The following is a 22,689-nucleotide window of genomic DNA, read 5'->3' on the forward strand; positions in this document are numbered from 1 at the left end:
ATACTGATCATTAGACTAAAGAATAAGCTTACTGGGGAAACATGATTTTATCAGAGCAAAACCCAAGTAGTACACTTTAAAATTTAAATGGGAAAGAGTCTTAATAGATATGAGACATAAAAATCCTGCAGAATAATAATTTTATAAAAGCAACCCATTTTATATGTGAAATTAAGAACAGGGATATACAGGAACATAATCAACAGAAGAAAGAAGCAAACAAAATATAACCAGGGACATTGAAGTTAAGAACAATCTAATAATAGCCAGAAGGGAGGGGGGAAGGGATAGTGGGGAGAAGGGTATTCAGGAACTACTATGAAGGACACACGGACAAAACCAAGGGGGAGGGTGGAAGCAGGGCAGGGAGGTGGGTTTGGCTGGGGTGGGGTGGAGGGATGGGGAGAAAATGCAGACAACTGTAATTGAACAACAATAAAATAATTTAAAAATTGAAAATAAATAAAATAAAATAAAAGTTGAATAAAAAAAGAATAGGAATATATATATAGTCCAGGTTTTCCAATAATATTGGGAAGCCTGAAGTGTTGAGATTTTCAGTAGTTGATAAAAATACTGTATTCTGGAATTACACATTTTTTTTAAAAAGGGGAAACTAAAATGTTCATAGGCTTCTTGAAGAAAGTTAAATAGATTATAAGCAATGTACAGAGTAAGGAAAAATCTGAGAAAGCAAAGATTTTTTTCAACAGCAAAACAAAATTTCTTGAGAAAGGAATATATGGCATGAAATATCAAACTTGTCTATGGATTCATTTTAAGAAACTGGTAAAAGGAGTTCTCCTTTAAGTAGCAGAGGGCCTGTGACTTGGAATTATAAAAGAAATGTAGTCACAGCCTGACTGGACTCAGCACACACTAGATTCGTGATGATGGAAATTTCAAATATTGATTTTTACCTTTATAAATGCACATGAAAAGTGAAAATGTCATTAGGCAATAGAATACATGTGTTATCGATACTTACTATGAAAATTAAAGAGTGAGACAATAGATTGAGAAGTGGAGGCGGGGAGAGCTGGTGGAAAGGGAAGGGTATTTAAATCTACTCACAATTTGGAAGTAGAATATATAGGAAACAAAAGTAAGATGATTAAGGGAATTTTTCAAAGCTAAGAAAACAAGAAGACTAATCTAATACTATTAAAAGAAGAAGTGAGAAGATGTGAATCAAAAGATGACTATTGTTCATAAATGAAAGAGTAGGAATTAAAAATTAAGCATATACTCATGCTACTTAGAAATATAAAGATAAAAACAAAAAAACCTATAAAATTCTCTTTTTACTTCACACCCTTCTGCACTATTTGATTTTGAAAAATATGAAAGTACAGTTTGATGGAAAAATTTAAATAACATACTTGGAAGTTGCCAAAATTGGAAAGTAGTTATGGACAATTTTCAATGAAATGCCAAATGAACTTCACTGAATAAAGAAATTAGGCATGCTCACATTGAAGACAAAATTTTCCTATAATATTCTTGAATAAAATATAAGAGTACATATTAATTTATAACTTAGAAATTCTCATATGTTTCTGGTGCCATATATCAATATGCAATTATTCTTATACTAGTTCTATAATGAAAATAACTGGCTAATTTTGTAAATATCATTATTATAGTATAAATTTAATCAAAATCAAATATTATTTCAAACAATTGCTTAAATATCACTTTTTCTTCTTCTAATTTTCTATCATATCAGTTGGTTTTGGCTACATTGTTTTTCAAAGGTGCCTAATTCTTTTTCCATTTTAGCCACAGAATGGGATCCTAATGCATGAAAATGTAAAATAGGCCTAGGGTTATTTTTTTCTTATATTATGAAACACAGTAATCCCAAAACCCATGACAACATGCTTAATTCACATTTATTCTAAGAGTAGATGCTCTAACTTAAGACCATATGAGTCATTTCTGGTATACCAGAAAGCTTTAGAAATAAGATGGTTCCTACAAGATGTCACTGATCTAAATGAAAAAAGCAAAATCCAGTTAATTTTCCTTCCTCTTGTCAAATGACCTTCTACTTACTGAATTTCCAATATGAAGCTCATGGGATTTCTCTGCAAAGTCTTCCCTAACTCTCCTATACATTTCCTGCTTTGTGCCTCATTTGATCTTACAATAGAACATTGTGACCTTTAAGTGGAAACTAATCAACAAAACAAACAAAAAAGCAAAATATAACCAGAGACATTGAAATTAAGAATAAACTGACAGTAACAAAAGGGGAGGTGGAAGGGAAGAATAGGGGGAAAGAGGGAAAGGGATTTCAGGAACAACTATAAAGGACACAAGGACAAAACCAAGGGGGGGTTGGAATCAGCAGAGGGAGGTGGGGATGGCTGGGGTTGGGGGGGTGGGGGAAAAATGCAGACAACTGTACTTGAACAACAATAAAATAAAATTAAAAAAAAAAAAACCATTGTCTTGTCTGTGCCCCTACTAAACCTTCAGAACAGGAATGTTATTTACTTTTGTATTCCTAATTCCTCACAGAAACCTGGAAGATAACTAACACAAGTTGAATAAAAAATAAATGCATGTTGAGCATTTTTTCATGTATCTCTGGGCCCTCTATATGTCTTCCTTGGAGAAGTGTCTGTTCAGGTCCTTTGCCCATTTTTTAATTGGTTTGTTTGTCTTCCTGGTGTGGAGTCATGTGAGTTATTTATATATTTTGGAGAGCAAACCCTTGTCCAAAGTATCATTGGTAAATATGTTTTCCCATACAGTTGGTTCCCTTTTCATTTTGCTGATGTTTTCTTTAGCTGTGCAGAATCTTTTTACTCTGAGGTAGTCCCATTTATTAGTTCTTTCCTTTATATGCCTGGCCCTAGGGGATGTATTAGTGAAAATATTGCTGTGTGGGATATCTGAAATTTTCCTGCCTATGTTCTCCTGTAGGACTTTTATGGTATCACTTCTTATATTTAAGCCTTTTATCCATCTTGAGTTTATTTCGGTGTATGGTGTAAGTTGGTGGTCTAGTTTCATTTTTACATGTACTTCTGTATCTCCCAACACCATTTATTGAAGAAGAGGCTATTTTTACTCCATTTCATGTTCCTGTCCCCTTTGTCAAATATTAATTCACCATGGAGACATGGGTTTATTTCTGGGCTCTATATTCTGTTCCATTGATCTATGTGTCTCTTCTTATGCCAGTACCAGACTGTTTTGATTACAGTGGTCTTAAAATATAGTTTGATATCAGGTATTGTGATCCCTCCTACTTTGTTCTTCTTTCTAAAAGTTGCTGAGGCTATTTGGGGTCATTTGTGGTTCCATATAAATTTTTGAAATATTTGTTCTACATTGGTGAAATATTTCATTGGTATTTTTGATAGGGATTTCATTGAATCTATAAATTGCTTTGAGTAGTATGGGCATTTTGTTGATGTTAATTCTTCCAATCCATGAACATAGTATATGTTTCCATTTGTTTGTGTCTTCCTTAATTTATTTCTTCAGTGTTCTGTCATTTTCTGAGATACCACTTTATAGGAGACCATTCTGTGTGGCGTGGTCCCTGCTCCCACTAGGAAAGGCCAATGGAAAGCGAGGTCCAGCACACAGGACCCACACCCACAGATAGGTTCTCCTGTGGGGAATCAGACCTGCATTGAACCTAGGCCGCTTTGAGACTTGCTTTTTACTAAAACTCCCTCACCCTGAATTGAGGCAGCAAATGGTTACTGCATATGTTTAAAGTAACTTCCTAAAATCTATGCTAAACCTTCCAAGATGAGTGTAACCAGTTCAACCACTTTTCCCTTTACATTTGTAAATATCCTTCCTTTTTTTTATGTAATTAGCAACATCCTCTCCTTTGTTTTCTGTAAAAAGTAACCACCTAAAGTGAACCTGTGCATAGTAGATGAGGACCATCCTCAATGTAATGTGCCCAGAAAAGCAATAAAAGCCTGTCAAGGCGAGGGTCAGGGCGTTCTTCTCTTGAGAGTGGCCGAGTGGCCCCAAGATGCCTTCCTCTTGAGAGAGCAGCCATGCTGTCCCTTTTCCTCCACAGGACTTGGTAGTCCATCTGAATTTGTCTTGTCTCGGTGTCTGCATCAGCACTTCACACTGGTCAGAATGGCCATCATTAACAAATCAACTAACAACAAGTGCTGGTGAGGTTGTGGAAAAAAAGGAACAATGTTGATGGGAATGCAGACTGGTGCAGCCACTGTAGAAAACAGTATGGAATGTCCTCAAAAAACTAGAAATGGAACTGCCTTCTGACCCAGCAATTCCACTGCTAGGATTATACCCTAAGAATCCTGAATCACCAATCCAAAGAACCTAGGCGCCCCAATGTTCATAGCAGCGTTATTTACATTTGTCAAGTGCTGGCAACAGCCTAAGTGCCCGTCAGTAAATGAATGGATCAAATATTGGTGGTTCATTTACACAATGGGATACTACGCAGCAGAAAAGAAAGAAGGAGCTCCTATGCTTTGTGATGGCATGGATGGAACTGGAGAGCATTATGCTAAGTAAAATAAGCCAGGTGGTGAAAGACAAACACCATATGATCTCATCTATAAGTCAAACCTAATCAGCAAAACAAACAAGCAAAATAGAACCAAAGACATGGAAATAAAGAACAAACTGACAGTAACTAGAGCAGAGGGGGGAAGGGAATAGCAAGGGAAAGAAGGTGAAGGTGCAAGTCAAGGAACATGAATAGAGGACTCAGGGGCACGGACAATGTGGTGGGGATTAACTGTGGGAGCAGGGATGGAGGCAGGGGAGAGCAATGGGGGGAAAGGTGGGACAACTGTAACTGAACAACAATAAAAAAAAACCTTAATTGTAAACCTAAAAAAAAAATAAATGAATGAATGATCAGTATAAAGTAATCAATACCTACTGGGGATTTTCCAGATGAAATAATTGTCAAATTGATTATCTGTCCTACAATCAAAATTTCAGCATTTATGTCTAGAATGTATCACTCAAATGATGATTACATAGTATTTCACTTAAAACTTAAAGAACAGTGTTGTGCAATAGTTAATGCATCTGAATTTCCTCCTGAGGACTTCAGTGTTCCCCTGGATAGAAAGATTCTAATATCTCAACCTCAAATATTATTTAAAGGTAGCTGCTGTCACTGGAACTAATTGACCTGTATTGTGTCAGCTGGGATCTGGAAGTATCTGCCTCTACCTGAGATTAAAAGTACACATTGAAAGTGAGACTTGCTAAAGAATAACTTTAAATCTCTCTTCTGACCTAAGAGAGATGATTTATTTGACCTTTAATGTTTAAAGACACTAAACAATTCTTTAGCGTGTACTGTATCACCACAGACAACTGCTGTTTCTGGTGGTACCAATTCACTATCATGAACTGCTCTGCTTCTGTGGCTGAAACAGACTTGCAGATAACGGTAAGAAAGAATGGTAACATAAATAGAATATATCTAGTAAGTGAGATATTTTTTTCTGGCAAAATATCCATTGGAAATATGGTTCAAATTTATAAATCTTATGTGTTGGGGAAAATGATGACAAGAATAAAAATTAACAGAATACTAAAAAGAAAAACCATACAAATAATTTTCTTTTCTCTGACACGAGTTTCCGGTTTTCCGTTGTACTTCCCCTTCTCCCACCATAATCAGACCCTCGTTATTCCTTGCATAGGAGCTGACATGGTAACATAACCTCTTACCACCTCCTAGCTTTCATGTTTTCACACCTTACCTACCATTATTGGGGGGTCTTATTCCTTTTTTTAACTAGGCAATGAACTTTACTAACCATTATATTAAACTTTAGTCCCTTCTTCAGCTTTATTAGCTGCAAAGAATGATTTGTGTATTAGCCAAAACTGAAAAGAGCTACAGTGTCCAAGAGGCTAGGGCTTAAAAATATTAGAGATCTAGATTTTAGTAGATCCATAAGCAAAATTTTAAAAAGCAGTCATAATATAAAATAGTAGCTTCCAGTAACTTTTTCAAGTTTATCTTCAGAAGTTGACTCAATTCAATTTGCTTCATTCTTGGAAACCTCATCAAAATTCTCCACACGATCTGGAACTTCATCATCATCATCCTCTCCTATAGCAAGGGGTGCTTTTCCATCCACAGATTGTTTGGTCAGAGCTTCAGCCAGTCTCCTTAATTTAGTCGGACTGTCTGCACCAAGCTGATTTAAAATGCTGGGTAGTATATCTCTCAGCTACTGTGTCTCAGCATGGCCTATAATAGTGGAAGTGTTTGCTGCCAGAGATGCCTGAACTTTAAGGCTGATAAAGTGGATCACCATCCCTTGGTTTGTGAACATATTTACATCTTCAATACCAGAGATATTTCTTACCCTTAACTTCTGTAACGAGAACTGAAGTTTTTTATCACATGCTGTAGCTGTTCTGTGAACCACCTTCTTCTTTCTACAAGCATTTCCTTTCCCACCACTGTGCACGTGTGCCTGCAGTTTGGTGAGTTTCCCTCGGTTCATGATACTTTCTTTATCTTGTTGGAGGGAACATGGGGCAGTGCAGGGGTCTAGGGTTGGCACTCAGGGGGTCTGGGACCTGGAGGGCAGTTCTTATTTCTTACTAGGCTCTTCCATATGTACCTTAGATACCCCACATATTCCCACCATTACTTTTATTCATGATATTCTTTCCACCTGGAATACCCTTCCCCCATTTCTCCATCTGGTCCAACTCAAAAGTCCAGACTGAAAACTTACTTGAATGTAGACCATATTTCCGCAGTGCACCCAGAAAATAGTTGTGGAACTAAACTGACCTGCTCCACCATGCTTTTCAAGGATCTCCCTACAGGGATGGTGTAACCTGGTTACTCATTTCATAGATATTAACTTATCAAGTATCGGTAAAATACTACGTACATGGTGGACTCTAGATAGTTACCTATTTTAGCCTACTGATCTATTTTATAATATTGAAGAGTATAATTTATGTTACTTATAATTGCTAGTATGTTTATAATTGTAGTTCATTTACCTTTGTGACAAGGTTAATCATACAGGTGATTTATTTGATATTGAGAACTTGGTTAAAAATACTATCCACAATATTAACATATCTTCTTTAGGAAAACATAACCCACTTTACATAATTTGTTTCATCATGGGATTTCTAAGATTTCCCTGACTCAGATGACAAGTTATGGTGTTAACTATTATGCTGTATTAGAGTTAATTTAAAGTATATATTCTGTATTTTTATATTATGTATACATATTTATGCTCCATCCTATGTGTATTTATTTATTATATTTTGAATAGATTCATATATTCTACTTTCCAAACTGTAAACCCCTTGAGGGTAGTAAATATACTCGTTCAACTACATTTATCATCACAGAGTAGGTAATCAGGGATTTCTTGAACAGAAAGAGTGGTACAGAACGATAGGAAAGAATAAAATTTTAGGTAAATTTATTTGTTCAAATATAGTAGTAGATTGAAACTTTTCCTTCAGAAAGTATTCACTTTAGGAATTATTAATTCACTTTTTAAAAAAGTATTAAACTTGGGCTTCCATATTAGAACTTCTATCCTTTTAGTTGGACCAAATTCTCTTTTGTCAAAAAGGAAATGAAAATTCTCAATATCAACAGTAATTTAAAAATACATTCCAAGTGGCTTTTACTACTAATATCCTTTTGCTATTATAAACAATGTATTTTATTAATGGCTACTAGTGAAGGAAAATGCTGTCATTTCTCATGGGAGTTACTGCCTGGCATGATACCACCCCCCAAAATATGCGTGGGCAGGATCAATAAACCAGTGCCCACTCACCACTTCCTATCCTTTCAGGGACCATAACTGTGCATGAGGAGATCTTAGCCAAACCTGCCCATATTGAGTGGGCTGTGTTTTAGTTAAACCAGTGTGGTTAACTAAAACGGCCAGAGTGAGAAAAGCCAGAGCAATGACACCTGTTCTCATTTTTATTAATATCTCTTTTATAAGGATGTTCTGTTCCTCCCTTTTTAAAATACATGCATTTTCCCCATTATACCCATGTACAATGATTATAGCAACTTCAAACTCTGTAGCCCTCATCTGTTTATGTTTATCTCCTGCTACTAGACAATAACGTTCTTTAAGGAAGAGATTTCTATCCTCACAACAGAAACAATGTATATAAAAATTTTTGTTGATTGGAAAGAAAAAAGGAAGTGACCCAAGGAATATTCCTAAATAAGGCCATCGAACTTGACGTTTAGGTGTTTTAGATGCTGGAGATATCATTAATAAAAAATTTAAAGCTAAAAGATTGTTGTTAAATGTTATCATCATCAATCATGTACCCTCATAAAGGTTCCATGAGTAATTATAAGTGCCTTTGCTAAGAAACCTTTGCTAACAAATAGATTTCCAAGGTTTGTCCAATTATTTCAAATCCTACCCTGGAGTCTTTCTATGACATGAACCATATAGCACAACATTCAATATAATGGCAGGCCATTATTGGATCTCACCCAGGTTGTCTGAATACTGGAACTACTAGGAGCATCTCATTTAGCAAATTTATTTTAGGCACTACCTTAGGCATGGGTTATGCAAGCAAAATTTGAGCAATACTTCAATAGTGAATTCAGAAAAAAATGCTAGTATAACATAACTTAGTAACTCAGATTTTGAACTATATGCATAAAATATTATTGATGGGAATACTAACCATGGCCACAGGATATTGTCAGAAAAAGTATATGTCAAATGGTTTAATGAATGGTATACTAAGTTGGTAAATTTTTCTTCTGGCTGCCAGGAATGAAACTAGAAAAAGAAGTTTGACCTCAAGGGAAAAGGTACAAGTTGAACACACTAAGGCATACATGACAGAGGACAGGAAATGGAATCAATGAAAGAAGTGTACATGACAGTTATAACTGGAATGCATGTGAAGTATTTACGCAACAAGTCAGAGTTTAGTTTGGGTCCTGTTCTGTAGGTTTCTGGGCCTTGGAATGAAGTTGTAGCATTTACTCCCTAGAGTAACTTTAGTTCTTGTAATGGGTTGAACTGGCCAAGAGAGAGAAAACTGAAATAGAACCTAATGTAGAAAAAAAAATTTAGAATTTATTTTCAAATTTCTGTGAAATGGCCAATTTGAAATCTCATGATAGAAACTGAATAAGGACAATCTGGCTCAGGGACTCGAAGTCTGAGTTGGAACTGTTTGGGAGTCATCGACATATGGGCAGGAACAGTAATAGACAAAGTGTAGGATGTGAAGGTAAGAGAGTTCTGATTATACCCTAAATAACTCAAATATTTATGCATAATTTGAGAAGTTAAAGCTCACGAAAACAATGAAAAAGGAGAGAAATCAAAGACCTAGCTTTCTACTCAGTTGGTTAGAACATCATCCCTATACACCAACCTTGCAGATTTGATCCCCACTCAGGGCACATACAAGAATCATCCAATGAAAAGCCAGAACACTGTACTTGAACAACAATAAAAAAAATAGACATAAAAAATAAGAATCACCCAATGAATGTATAGATAAGAGGAACAATAAATTGATGTTTGTCTCTCTAAAATCAATAAAAACAAAAATGTAAAAAAATAAGAGAAATCAAGAGAATGCATTCTTATGGAAACTGAGATAACAAAGGGCTTCTATTTTCTTTGTACAATTAATTGTATGAATACTAAAGTAAGATGAATAGTAAAAGAAATTCACTGATTTTGGCATCATAGTAGAAGCCATAAAAGAGCAGGCTGTATGACCATCATCATCATCATCATCACTATTAACATTTTTCTAGATTGTGTGAAATTAATTGGTTAAAGGTTAATAATATGTACAAATTACTGCACTAGTCATTTCAAATAATAATAATTGTTATTATTATTTAAGCCACCTTTTCCTATGAGGTAGCTATTATTCCTCACACTTATAATAAAGTGCTTATTCTGAGATAATTTGTCAAATAACGAATAGCTGGTTTGTGGAAAAACTGGAATTTCAACCTTTATCTGTCAAATTTCAAAGCCTGTGCTCTTTTCCTATGGTATATTATTTCCCCTCAAGCACTGAGAATTGCTCAATAGTTCTATGGTTCTTTCAAAGGCCCTTACCCACCGCTAAATGTTTCATTTGAAACCAATTCCAGATACTACTGAATTGAATTCATCTCAGCAAACATACATTATTTAACAAATAACTTTTTGTCTAATTACTAGAAATATTATAGACATATATGATTTAGTACTAAATGATCCAATCCACATCACTGACAGGAATTGGTGTTTAAATATCAAAGCCTTCCTACAAAACCTACAATGCCTAATTACAGCTTTTCTACAGACGAAGGCCTATAAAATTAGCAGGTGGTTTTGGAACTGGACATGCTATGTTATGATATTAGTTACTTAACTAAATCTTTGTTGGGGAGAGAGGACTTCAGAGGGACAAACAAAAGGGGAAAATTAATTTTGGCATTAAAATTTTTGCAGTATTTCAATTATTACCTGCTAATATAACTTAAATTGAGATTTGCAAAGTTTAAAAAAAATTCACTTTATATTGATCTTCTCAAAAATAATGCAGTTCTGACTTGTTTCATTTTCTGGCTATTCTTCCTAGAGTAAAATAAAAAAGTTGAGACAGAAGCTTTGACCCAGATTCCTGCTCTAACCCTTCAGAATTCAACTTCCTTCTACTTTCTTTATAAGCTGTCAACCTCACAGCTGAAGCCTGCCGTGCATGTCTCATTAAGAGTGATTCCATTTCCATAGAAAGAATAAACCTCTATATGGAACTGCGTGCCAGTGGGCCCGGGGGGGTTGGTGAGTTATTCATGTGCCTCTGTTTTAGCTTGCTAGTCACCTCTGATCCTCTATTCTAACTGGGTCTAATGACAACCCAGAAATTCTCCCATCACCAGCTGAAGGCACAAAATTCTCTGCGGCACAGCCAAATCTGTTCAAGCTTGGCAGCCTTTTCTGAAAAGAATTAACTTCTTTGACAGCGGCTCCTTGGCCCGCCACCACCTTGTCCGGCTTGGACGGGCACTGTCTAGGCTCTGGGTTGCTAGATTCCGTCTGGGAGGACGCAGTGCCTCCCACAGTCGTGAACGGCAGGATGTGGTTTGGAAATATCTGTCTGGACCATCATTTACTTTAGAACTGAGAAATTAGTAGAAGGAACTGAAGTGTAGTGCAGTGGCTGTGCTATTGTTGTTTCCAAACTCTGAGCTTCATTGAGGAGTGAGCCAAACATGCTGTGTTGCAGAATTATGTACAGCCTGGGCGACTGTTGTCTGTGGCTTAGGCCTGTGCTGTCCAGTGTGGGAGCCACTGGCCCCATGTGGTTACTGAGCATGTATGTGGCTACTTGATATGTGGTTAACGCAAATTGAGATATTTTGTTGGCATAAAAGAAAGACTCAGTATGAAAAAAATGTAAAATATCCCATTAATACTTTATAACTGATTGCATGTTGAAATGATAAAATTTTGGATGCACTGAATTAAATAAAAATGTACTTTTAAAATTAATTTCACTTGTGTTTTTACCTTTTTTTAACATTACACATCTGGCTAGCAGTGTATCTTTATTAGAGAGCATGAATTACTACCGTGCTCTCACTGCCCACCCACTCCAACGTCGCAGGTTTTTTTCATGTTTTAGTGTAATTATTTGTTTTTATGACTCCTTAAGAGACTGTGAGCTAATGAGCAAAAGGCATTACATTTTAATTCCCTTCGCCCCCTCCCCTCCCCGAGCCTAGGGTGCCTAAATACTTGTTGAATAAATGCATTTGAAAAAAAATAAGTACTAACTTTCCCCCCAAGATTGTTGAGATATAAATGACATATAACACTGTGGAAATTTCATGTGTGAATGTGATGACTTGATATAAATACATATTGTAAAATGGTTACCATAATATGGGTAGTTAACATATTCATAACTTCACAGTTACCTTTTTTTTTGGTAAGTATACTTAATATACGCTCTCTTTAGCAACTGTCAAGTACAATACACTATTGTTAACTACAGCCTTTATGTCTCATGTTAGATGCTCAGAATTATTCATCCTAAACGTTTGCACCCTTTGACCAACACCTCCCTATTTCCTCCACCACGTACTGTTCCACCTGCAGCTCCTGGCAACCACCACTTTCCTCTTTGTTTCTATGAGTTCGGCTATTTTAGATTCCACATATAAGAAAAATCATGCAGTGTTTATGTTTCTCTGCTTGACTTCCTTTACTTAGCATAGTGCCCTCAAGGTTCTTCAACTTTTCTTTAATGAATTGTTATTAAGCATCCACTGTGAACAGCTGTGCAAAGCAGCTGTGGTGTTGAAGCTACTCTGTGTTCACTGTGGTCCAAAAGGACTGGGCTAAACTAAGACGGGGTGTATGGTGAAGGGCAGCAGAGCTTAGCATCCTGTGCCTTAGATGGAACAACGATAGTGCTTGAAATCTTGGTAACTTATCATCTGCATGGTCTTGAGAAACCATGTAGCTTTTCTTGTGAACTTGTCTCCTTATCTACAAAATGATTGCTCTAAGGTCCTTAGAGAGTGGGATTTTAGATCTGCCTTCTACATTGATTTGTTATATTGTAATCATTATGAAAAGAATTTTAGCCATTTTCTCCATACATGCTTATACATGCTTGCTCTGAATTACATCTTCTATTTCTCAATATATATTCTTAGCCTTGTGGATAATTTATAAGTTTGGTTTGCTTTGTATATATTTAAGTATGTATCAAGAGTTAGAAATTGTACTCAATGAAGAATTATTGAAAAGGAATCTGGTAACATGTCTCTGGTAACATATGGAAAATAGTCTTCACTGAAGTGGGAAAATTGAAATTTATGTAACTAATCTTTATTCAGTCATCTGTTCTACCAGTACTCCCCAGACAGTATATCAAATATTATTTGGCCTTTTGAGATATCCACCCTTTTGAGAGTTCTTTTTCCTTAATGCGCTCATTTCTATTTGTAAAAGGATGCCAACAACTGCTGTAACTTTCCACCAGACACAAGAAATGCATTTTCTCCATATATATCAAACCAAGGGAGAACAAAAATCACTAATATATTTCTAAAGAAATAAATTGTTTGCTGATAATAATTGGGAACCTATAGGAAGAAATGTACATTTCCTTGTAAATCAGATTTACCAAGTTTTTTCTTTCTTTTTTTTATTTTAAATACTAAAAAATCGCCAGGAGAATCTGTTGTAAAGCAAGGGCAAAACCTTCTGGACTAAAACCACATAAGTTGTGATTTTACTTTTCCTCTAGAAAGAAATCCAATTTCAAGCATTACTATGTTTATTTCAGGTTTTGATATACTTAGAGAAGCCACTAAAACTCTTGCTTAATCTGGGGAAAAGATGGGTGTTGGTGCAGGAAGGCTGACCCAGTTTACTAGTTTCTTTTAATATTGGGTAGTGTCCATAGATCCCAGATTTAATACTCTTAAGAGGATAGGTTCCATCCCATTCAATATCTAAGCATTTATAGAAATGAATAAAAATTAAAAAACTATATATTATATAAGGTTGAAGGAGGGCCAGTTACATAAATAAATATCTGTTACTTAATATATTGATAAGCACATGGGGGACTGATGAAGGATTATATATATATTCAGTCCAGAAAAAGTCCAACTGTTGTTAATATAATCAGAATGGTTTGCATGACATTGATGTAACCTGGCAGCCAAGGAAAGTGGACTGGAATGTGAATGCATGAACAATGATGACTTCACTGTACTAATCAGTGGGGGTGGTAGATGCTATTGAGTGAACATGTGTACTGTGTGGTTGTCGCATTCAAAATGACTGAGTAGAGCAATGAAACTGCATCAATTTTGCATTAAGCTTGAACATTCTTCCCCAGAAACTATTCAGATGATTCAGAAAGTCACAGCTATGGGCAACTGGTGATTGGTAGCTTTATCACTGACAATGAGCCCGCTCATGCATCACATCTCGTGCAGAGCTTTTTGGCAAAACATCAAATCACACAGGTGACTTAGCCCCACTAGAGCCCAGATCTGGCAACTTGTAGCTCTAGCTTTTCCCCAAAATCAAATCACCTTTGAAAGATAAGAGATTTCAGACTATTGATGAGATTCAGAAAAATATGACAGGGCAGCTGATGGCAATTGGGAGAACTGTGCGAGGTCCCAAGCCTGCTTTGAAAGGGACTAAGGTGTCATTGTCCTATGTACAGTGTTTTTTGTATCTTCCAGCCTTTTCAATAAATATCTCTATTTTTCATTTTGTGTGGCTGGATACTTTATGGACAGACCTGTACATACACATATATGATAGACATGCTTACATGTGAATATATAGTCATCTAGATATATGACATACATACATTTATATGTATAAATATATACATACACACACACACCACGATAGAGGTACAAAGTACTGAGTTGGTTGTAGGTGGTAGAGTTCAAAATAAGAAGAGATTACTTATAATTGGACACATCAGATGACAACACTTATATAATACATGCTTTTGTTATTTGTTTCCCCCTTTAGTTATTACTGCATAATTTTAATTTTTGTATTCGACATGGTAAATAACTTAGCTATGCCCTTTTTCCAAAAACTAGTTTAATCACATGAAGTAGATGTTATCAAACATTTGTCCACTTGCCCCCACATGATTATAAGAAGTGTGTTAGCCTTAGTCCTCCATAACACAGGGCTGAGGGAAACCAAGATTGAGACAGAGAAAGAAAAAGCCAACACAAGAATGGATTACTGAGGCTATTTGATGGCTGATTTCATGGGATGATCTACCAAGAGGCCATATAAAGACTGCTTCTCAAGGCTGTATTGAAAGGGAAAGGAGGAAAAATGTCCACAGTCTCTCCTTGCTAATGGTCAAAGATGACCTCCACGAGGTACTATTTTATCTGTTCTTTGTTATTACGAATTGGCTCCACACAGTCTACATGACCACAGCAAAGAGGTCCTAAGTAGAAGCCAGGTGTGTAGAGCTGACATGCGGCCAGGCACTCATGTGTGATGACTTCAAGTCTGGCCTTACTGGCTGGGTGTGAAACAAAGACAAGAGGCCTGGACACAGATGAAGCCAAGGAGATTTAATGTGGTATCTTAAGTGATATCTGATATAGGAGAGGTAAAAGACCGACGTGATTTTAACGATTTGCAAATGTGTCTGTTTCTTAGATTTTGACAAGGAGTTCACTTGACACCCATGATATGGGGGTGCATCTGGTGGTAAATGTTTAACAACTACCTTTCTTGAGGAAGACGTGTGTGTGCTGTGTGTGTGGTACAAATTTTACTTATAAAATAAATGTAGCACTTAATTCAGAAATAACAAAATACACAATCTTCTTTATTATAAATTTCATATAACTCGTTAACTCTCACAAAATGCCAAAATCTTGTATCCACAGCCAATGTATGATTACAATTGACTAATCAGTATATTTCCAACAGAATATTGACTGAAATTTTTATATATGTTAAGATATTTGATGAAAGTGAAAACAAATAAGGTATATATCAGAACTTCGCTCACCAATCAATGACACAAGTGACTTTTCTGAATCAGAAAATAGTTTCAAATACTAGAAGTGTGTTTCTTTATATATTGTGCTATTCACAATATAATGGCTATAAACATGACATACTTTTAAGTCTAATCTGAACTTTTATAATGTTCTACATCACTTTCACTTTCTTAAATCTAGGCAACAAAAATCAAGCCCTGATTTTTAGTGCACTAATTTCCTTGGTGTAAATATTCCCACCACAAGAAATTTTAAGCTACCAATGTGAGATTATTAAACATGGCATCAGAAGATGCATAGTAATACACCAATATATGCTATATTGACCATATAGCTGTAAGTATTCTAAAGAGTGAAAAAATAGTAAATGTGTCCTGGCTGGTGTGGCTTAGTGGATTGAGTGCCAGCCTGTGAACAAAAGGGTCTCTGGTTTGATTCCCAGTCAGGGTATATGCCTGGGTTATGGGCCATGTCCCCAGTGGGGAGGGGGGGCACACCAGAGGCAACTACACATTGATGTTTCTCTCCCTCTCTTTTCCTTCCCTTACCCTCTCTCTAAAAATAAATAAATAAAATCTTTTAAAACTGGTAAAATAATTAGTAATAACTTATTTTTAACTAGAATTTGCTGATATTTTACTTTTAAAAATAATGTATTAAATTATAAATTTACATAATTGAATTTTTAGTACAGGCTCTGCTCAACAATGGGCTATGGAACGCAACAATTCTCTTGTGCATACCTTCATGAGCTGCTGTCAGTGCAACGCTGGACCATTCCAGCAAAATCTCCTAAGGTTTGCTGGCCAATGGTCTCTGTCATGTTTTCAGTTACTCCAAGATTTTGAAAGGGCCACTGAGGTTACAGCGGCTGCAATAAAGACTCCCTTTGTAAAAAGATCCAATATAGTAAAGGTGAAAGTTTAATGGTGGAGAAAAAGCAACTATATCACTTGTGATTAGCTATGTCAGGAAAGTGTCTGTTCATGAAGTGGAATTTAAGTTGGGTCTTGCAGGAGGAGGGGATTTTGGCAATAAGTCGATGGCATTCCAGATGGAGCCAATGGAATAAGCACAGGCAGGTTGAGGGGGGTACATGTGTGGTGAAGATCCAGTCTTCCCACTGCAGGGACAACAATAAGGGAGGAGCAGAAGTAGGCTAGCGTCACAATGGGGAGGCTCTGACTGGATAAAGAGGCACAATACAAGGGGTTTCAGAGGGCAGATGACATTCTCTGAACTGCACTTAAGAAAGAATACACTAGCAATAATGAGACAAGAGAGTGGAGCTGTGGTCCAGCGAGAAAAATAGTATCGTAACTGCAAAAGGTTAGAATTAATAAAGGAAACAAAGACCGGAGGATATGCAGTGCCGTCTGTAATGTAACTTGGAGGAGACTGGCATTCACATGGACTACAATTTAAATGGTGATTTTTGGAATTGTGCTGTGTGGTCTTTTAAGGAGCAGCACTGACAAATTATCATTTCCTGTGAGATTAGATAAGAGAAAAAGCAAGGAGCTCAGTTAGGAGGTTGACGCAGTATTCCAGGTAAGACAGGATGGTGACTTGAGGGTGCTGGCAGTGCACATCATAGCCTGCCTGAGCTGTTCAGTTTTTGTCACTTTCCCAGGGCACTGTTTGCCCTTGTTATGAGCTAAATGGTGTACCCCCAAAATTCACGTATTGAAATTCTAACCCCCAGTACCTTAACATGTTACTGTATTTGGAGATTGGACATTTGAAGAGTCAGTTAAAGTAAAATGAGGTCATATGGGTCCCAAATCAAATATGAATAGTGTCCTTATAAGTCGAGGAGTTTAGGTCACAGATATGCTCAAAGGGAAGACCAAAGGAGGACACAGGGAGAAGGTGACTATTTGCAAGCCAAGGAGGAAGGCCCTAAGAAGCAGCCAACTCTGCTATACATTGATTTTAGACTTCTAGCCTCCAGAACTGTGAGGAAATAAATTGTTGCTTAAGGCACCCAGTTTCTGGTTCTTTGTTATGGCTGCCCTAGCAAACTAAAATATTCCTCTGCAGCTGACCAAAACTTCCTGCCACAAAAGGTACCCAAATCCTTGGGCAAGATAAGAATTAATATAATATACTGTCATGGTCATCATGATATTTGGAAACAACATTGGGTCTTGCAATATATAGAGACTGAGTTTAATTCTTGCATATGCAATTTTCTAAATATATGGGTCTAGACAAGCTATTTAAATGTCTCTGAGCTTCCGTTTCTAAATCAAACCAGGAACGGTAGGACAACCACCAGTTCAACGTCTAGCAGAAAATAGATTCTCAACAAACATTAGTCCCTATCTTAGCTCTCTCATAAATTTTTCTTCCTAATAGGTAGTCACAAAATAGGCCTCAAGAAAATGGCTCTGAAGTTAGACTAAGTTTAAATCTCACTTTAATCAAACTCGGGTTCTAATCCTGGCTCTGTCACTAATTTTGGTGTTTGGGAAGTTACTTATCTCTCTAAGCCTTTGTTTCCTCATCTATAAAATTCTCATAAAGCAGTTATAAAGATTAAATTTGACTTTTGCATGTGAAATGTTCAGAACAAAATCTGGCACATAAAAATAGCTCAACAATCATTACTATTCTTAATCATACACAGTTTTATAAGGTTTTTTTTTTTCCTATAAGTTCTTTTTCTTAGATGCTGGTATTCGCCTTCCCTGACTCCAGCTGCGACCAGCTCCTCTTAATAGAAAGTCTCCCTACGTTGTTGCCTCTATTTTCAATGCTTCAGCTAACAACCACGGCTCCCAATTTATATCTCCTGCTAATTTCACTATCACTGAGCATTCTTCCGAGGAATTTAAAACTAAAGCTGCTCGTTAGATATGGTGGTGCCCTGCATGTTCGGTAATGTGGCTACAAACATTTTAGTATTTCTTAAAAACATGATCCCTATCCCTGTTGCCTATGTAGACACCTCACAAAGCAAATTAGAACAGACATAACCTCTGTCATCAGGGAACCTAAGAGCTAAAGCATCTTGATTGGATTCACCCAGTGTTTAAATAAAATTGCTCATGGTCCAATTCTTTTGTCCTCATTTTGTTGCTGATGAAATCCCAGGATAATACCAAAGTGTTGTTTTTTTTCACTCTGTTGCACTAATGTCTGCTGTTTTCTCCACACTCTAATCCTTTAATCATACCTTTGGGATACTAGAGTGTAATAAACCGTTTGGGATTACCTAACACACAGGAATAGCACGTTATTCTCTGAAGCATATGGAGGCTGCCAGTGTGGCTTATTTCCTCCCTGTCCCTCAAGACATCTTTGATTCTCCTCTAAGGGGCACTTCTGGTAGAGAGAAATCCCTGATATGGGAGTCCTGTCTACTTCTAACTTCGCAAAAAACAAAAAGTGATTCAGTTTTCAAAATAACCCTACAATTAGGACTGTGTTAAGTCATAAGCCTGTACACCAGCTATGAAAACAGGAAATTATCTACTTTACACTTACAGATCTGCAGACCACTGGCCCTGGCAATTGGCCTAAATGGGTGTGTTATTACTAAACTGGTCATAAGAACTTTTGCTTGGATTTTTTCCAAACTCAAGCTAATATAGGGAATCTCTTTATTCTCTGCAAAATCTCTTTGTTTTTTTACAAAAATATGAGCCAAGTGTAGGCAGCAGCATGGTTCTAGACTCATGAAGAAATGAAGAGAGAGAATGATGCTCTCATAAAAAGGAGAGGAATTAAATGTGGCAAAAATGGATTTGTCGGTATTGGGCCCCTACTTTTATTTGTTAGTTTCTCCTACTATGTTCCTGACTTTCATGATTATATAAATAAATAAATCCTCCCTTTTTTTGCTTAGCCTAGATTGATTTCAAATTCTATTACTTACAATTAGTGTCCTGACTGTTATTCTAATTAAAGTAAGGAGCAAGTGTAAGATAGAGAAAGAAATTAGCCCATACAGATGACAGAACTTTAATTAAGCTACAGAGGCAGGGTGCAAATAATAAATATTTTAGCTAATGAGAGAGAATTCCAGATATGGGTTAAAAACTTATATGGGGTTGAGGGAGAGTATATTGAATACGAATTATGTTTCTGGGTATTAGATTTTTCTGAATCACAGGGTTCACATGGGTTAGCAATTTAAGAAAGCATTAAAATATAAAGAAGTTTAAAGACCAGGAGAAGAGTGTCAACCTAATGCAATAAACAATAAAACCATTTTATGTTTCAAGCAGGAAAGTTACAGAATGAAAATAGAATTTTAAAAATATTTTTCTGGAAGTGATTTGTTGTGATGATTGGAATCAAGAACAGTGAGAGATCTAATGAAAAGCTACTAAAGGAATCCAATTGTGAGATGATAAGAGCTGGAAATAGGACACAGGCTGCAGAAATAAAGAAAAAAGAATGAACCATAAGGGCGCTAATAAGAAAAGAATGATTGGCATTATATTTAGTAGTGGAATATAGATCATACTTCCGAGTACAAAGGTAAGATGAGGAATAGGAGGTACAGGGAGAGTTTATAGACCTCAAATTCAGTATATGGACACGATAGGAAGGAGGTGATCAATCTAAATCAGGTTAACCAACATTAGCAAGAAAGGCACTAGCATGAGAGAAAAGCTTTCATTCATGCAATATGTTCACTTTTCAGAGAAATATAAAATGCTCTTTCAGAAAAGGAATTAACAGATGTTAAATTAATGGCTATAATTTAATGTAATGACTTTAGTGACATTTTATTGGCAGTTAACTATATTATAACTCCATAATAACCATGAGAGAATGAGTTAGAGATGGTTATACCCAACATATATACATATACAAAGAAACTGAAACCCAGAAAAATTCAGTAACTTGCTGAAGAACAAAAACTAGTAAGTATTAGGAATAGGAAGCAAGTTTCTGGAATTTATCAAGTGCTTTTTCCATTATATCACCCAGAAACTTATAAATCCAAGTATCCATCTTGCTATTAAGAATACGTAAATTTTCACTTAGAAGAAAAATGAGGAGGACTATAGGAGACTGTTCTGCATGGCGTGGGCTTCCACCCAGAAAGGCCAGTGGAAAGTGAGGTCCGGCACACAGGACCCACACCCACGGATAGGTTCTCCCGTGGGGAATCAGGCCTGCATTGTACCTAGGCTGCTTTGAGACTTGCTTTTTACTAAAACTCCCTCACCCTGAATTGAGGCAGCAAATGGTTACTGCATATCTTTAAAGTAACTCCCTAAAATCTGTGCTAAACCTTCCAAGGATGAGTGTAACCAGCTTAATCACTTTTCCCTTTACATTTGTAAATATCCTTCCTTTTTATGTAATTAGCAACACCCTCTCCTTTGTTTTCTGTAACTGCCTAAAGCGAACCTGTGCATAGTAAATGAGGATCATCCTCAATGTAATGGGCCCAGAAAAGCAATAAAAGTCTGTCAAGGCAAGGGTCAGGGCGCTCTCCTCTTGAGACAGTGGCTGTGCCATCCCTTTTCCTCCACAGGACTTGGTATTCCATGTGAATTTGTCTCACCTCAGCCACAGCACACAGATCCCGTGGCCCGGAATCTGCATCAGAGGACAGAAATTAGCATTATAAATATTTAGCATCGTCAAGGTATTTCTGGAAATCTCTTGAGACTAATGAAAGCTACATGTTCTAGAAGATGTTGTATTATCATGTATGCAAAGAATAATGAGAAATAAAATTAATATCCAAGGGCAAAAACATGCCAAGATAACAGAAAACAGGGCACAAATGTAATATGATGACATAAATTCAATCACCCAAGAATTATAATATGAGAGAAATTATGGAAATCAGGGATAATTTTAAACTTACATTTTACAGAAATGAGCCTTGTAAAAGGTAAATTCATAATAATTCAATATTTCCTCCTTCAAGACATCTGTATTTTAAATGGGGTAATCTTTTAGGAGAGATCACAACATTTTTATATATTAATTATATTATGAATATTAATGAAAGCAAAATAGATGATGTAAAATATTTGAAGCTAATCAGATCTATCTTTATAGGAAAACGATGCTATTACAGTATTTAATCCTAAATATTTCCATTAAATGACAATAAACTGAAGGCTGAAAATATCAAAAATTAAACAGTAAATATTTACTGAGCATTTACATTGGGAGGCTCAGGACATTGAGAAGCAAATACAGAAGTTTGAGACAGTGAATAACTTTGAGGAGTCTATATTGTAGCAAAAAATTATTCACTGAAAAATGAAAATAACAGCTTGATAAATATAAAAGACAGCAGACTAAAACTTGGATACTATTTTGTATGACTTTAAGTTCAAGAAGGAAGGCATTTCAAGTGAAGGAAGGTAATTGGGCTAAAAACATAATTTAAAGGCAAGTTATAGATTATATGGAATGTGTATTGAGTAAAGCAGCCTAAGATCAATTGGACTGAGAATCTTTTGCCCTGAGAATCTTAATAAAAAAATATTAAGAACATACTTAAAATTCTTCCAACAAATAAAGCTCCAGGCTCAGAACATTTTCTACTGAATTCTAAACACTTAAGAAAGATATAGTACTATTTCTACACAATCTCATCCAGAAAATAGGATAAGGGAAAGCAATTCCTAATTCATTTTATAGTGCCAGAATTGCCCTAATACCAAAATCTGAAGAAAATATTGCAAGAAAACTGTGGGCCTATATCCCTAATAAACATAGTCAAGAAAACTCTTCAATATAATGCTAATTCCAGCAATATATAAAAGAGATAATATATCATGATAAAGTGTGGCTTATTCTAGGAATGCAAGGCTAGTTCAGCATTCAAAAATCAAACAATAAAATTCACTATGTAAACAGAATAAAGAAGAAAAATAATATGATCCTCTCAATATTTGCAGAAAAAGCTTTAGACAAGATTCTATGATCTTGCTAAACTCACTTATAATCTAGGAGCTTCTCTGCAGACTCCTTGGGATACTTTACCCAGACAATTATGTAAAACAATGTGAATGGAGATTTTTTTTAAATTCCAGTACAATGTTGAATGACAGTGGTAAGAGGGGACGTGCTTTCATCGTTCCTGACCTAGAAGGAACTGCATTCAGTCTTTCACACGAAACATGGCACTATCTGTACAA

General features: G+C 36.0%; 1 protein-coding gene and 1 pseudogene across 2 annotated transcripts in view; both read right to left on the reverse strand.

Annotated features, from left to right (window-relative positions):
• The window catches only part of GRM5 (glutamate metabotropic receptor 5), a 440,621-nt gene that overhangs the window by 275,152 nt on the left and 142,780 nt on the right, over positions 1–22,689 (reverse strand). The window lies entirely within an intron of this gene.
• LOC112316029 (transcription factor BTF3 pseudogene) lies at positions 6,024–6,515 on the reverse strand (annotated as a pseudogene).

Source organism: Desmodus rotundus, chromosome 5 (genome assembly GCF_022682495.2).
Source record: "Desmodus rotundus isolate HL8 chromosome 5, HLdesRot8A.1, whole genome shotgun sequence".
Taxonomy (NCBI): Eukaryota; Metazoa; Chordata; class Mammalia; order Chiroptera; family Phyllostomidae; genus Desmodus; species Desmodus rotundus.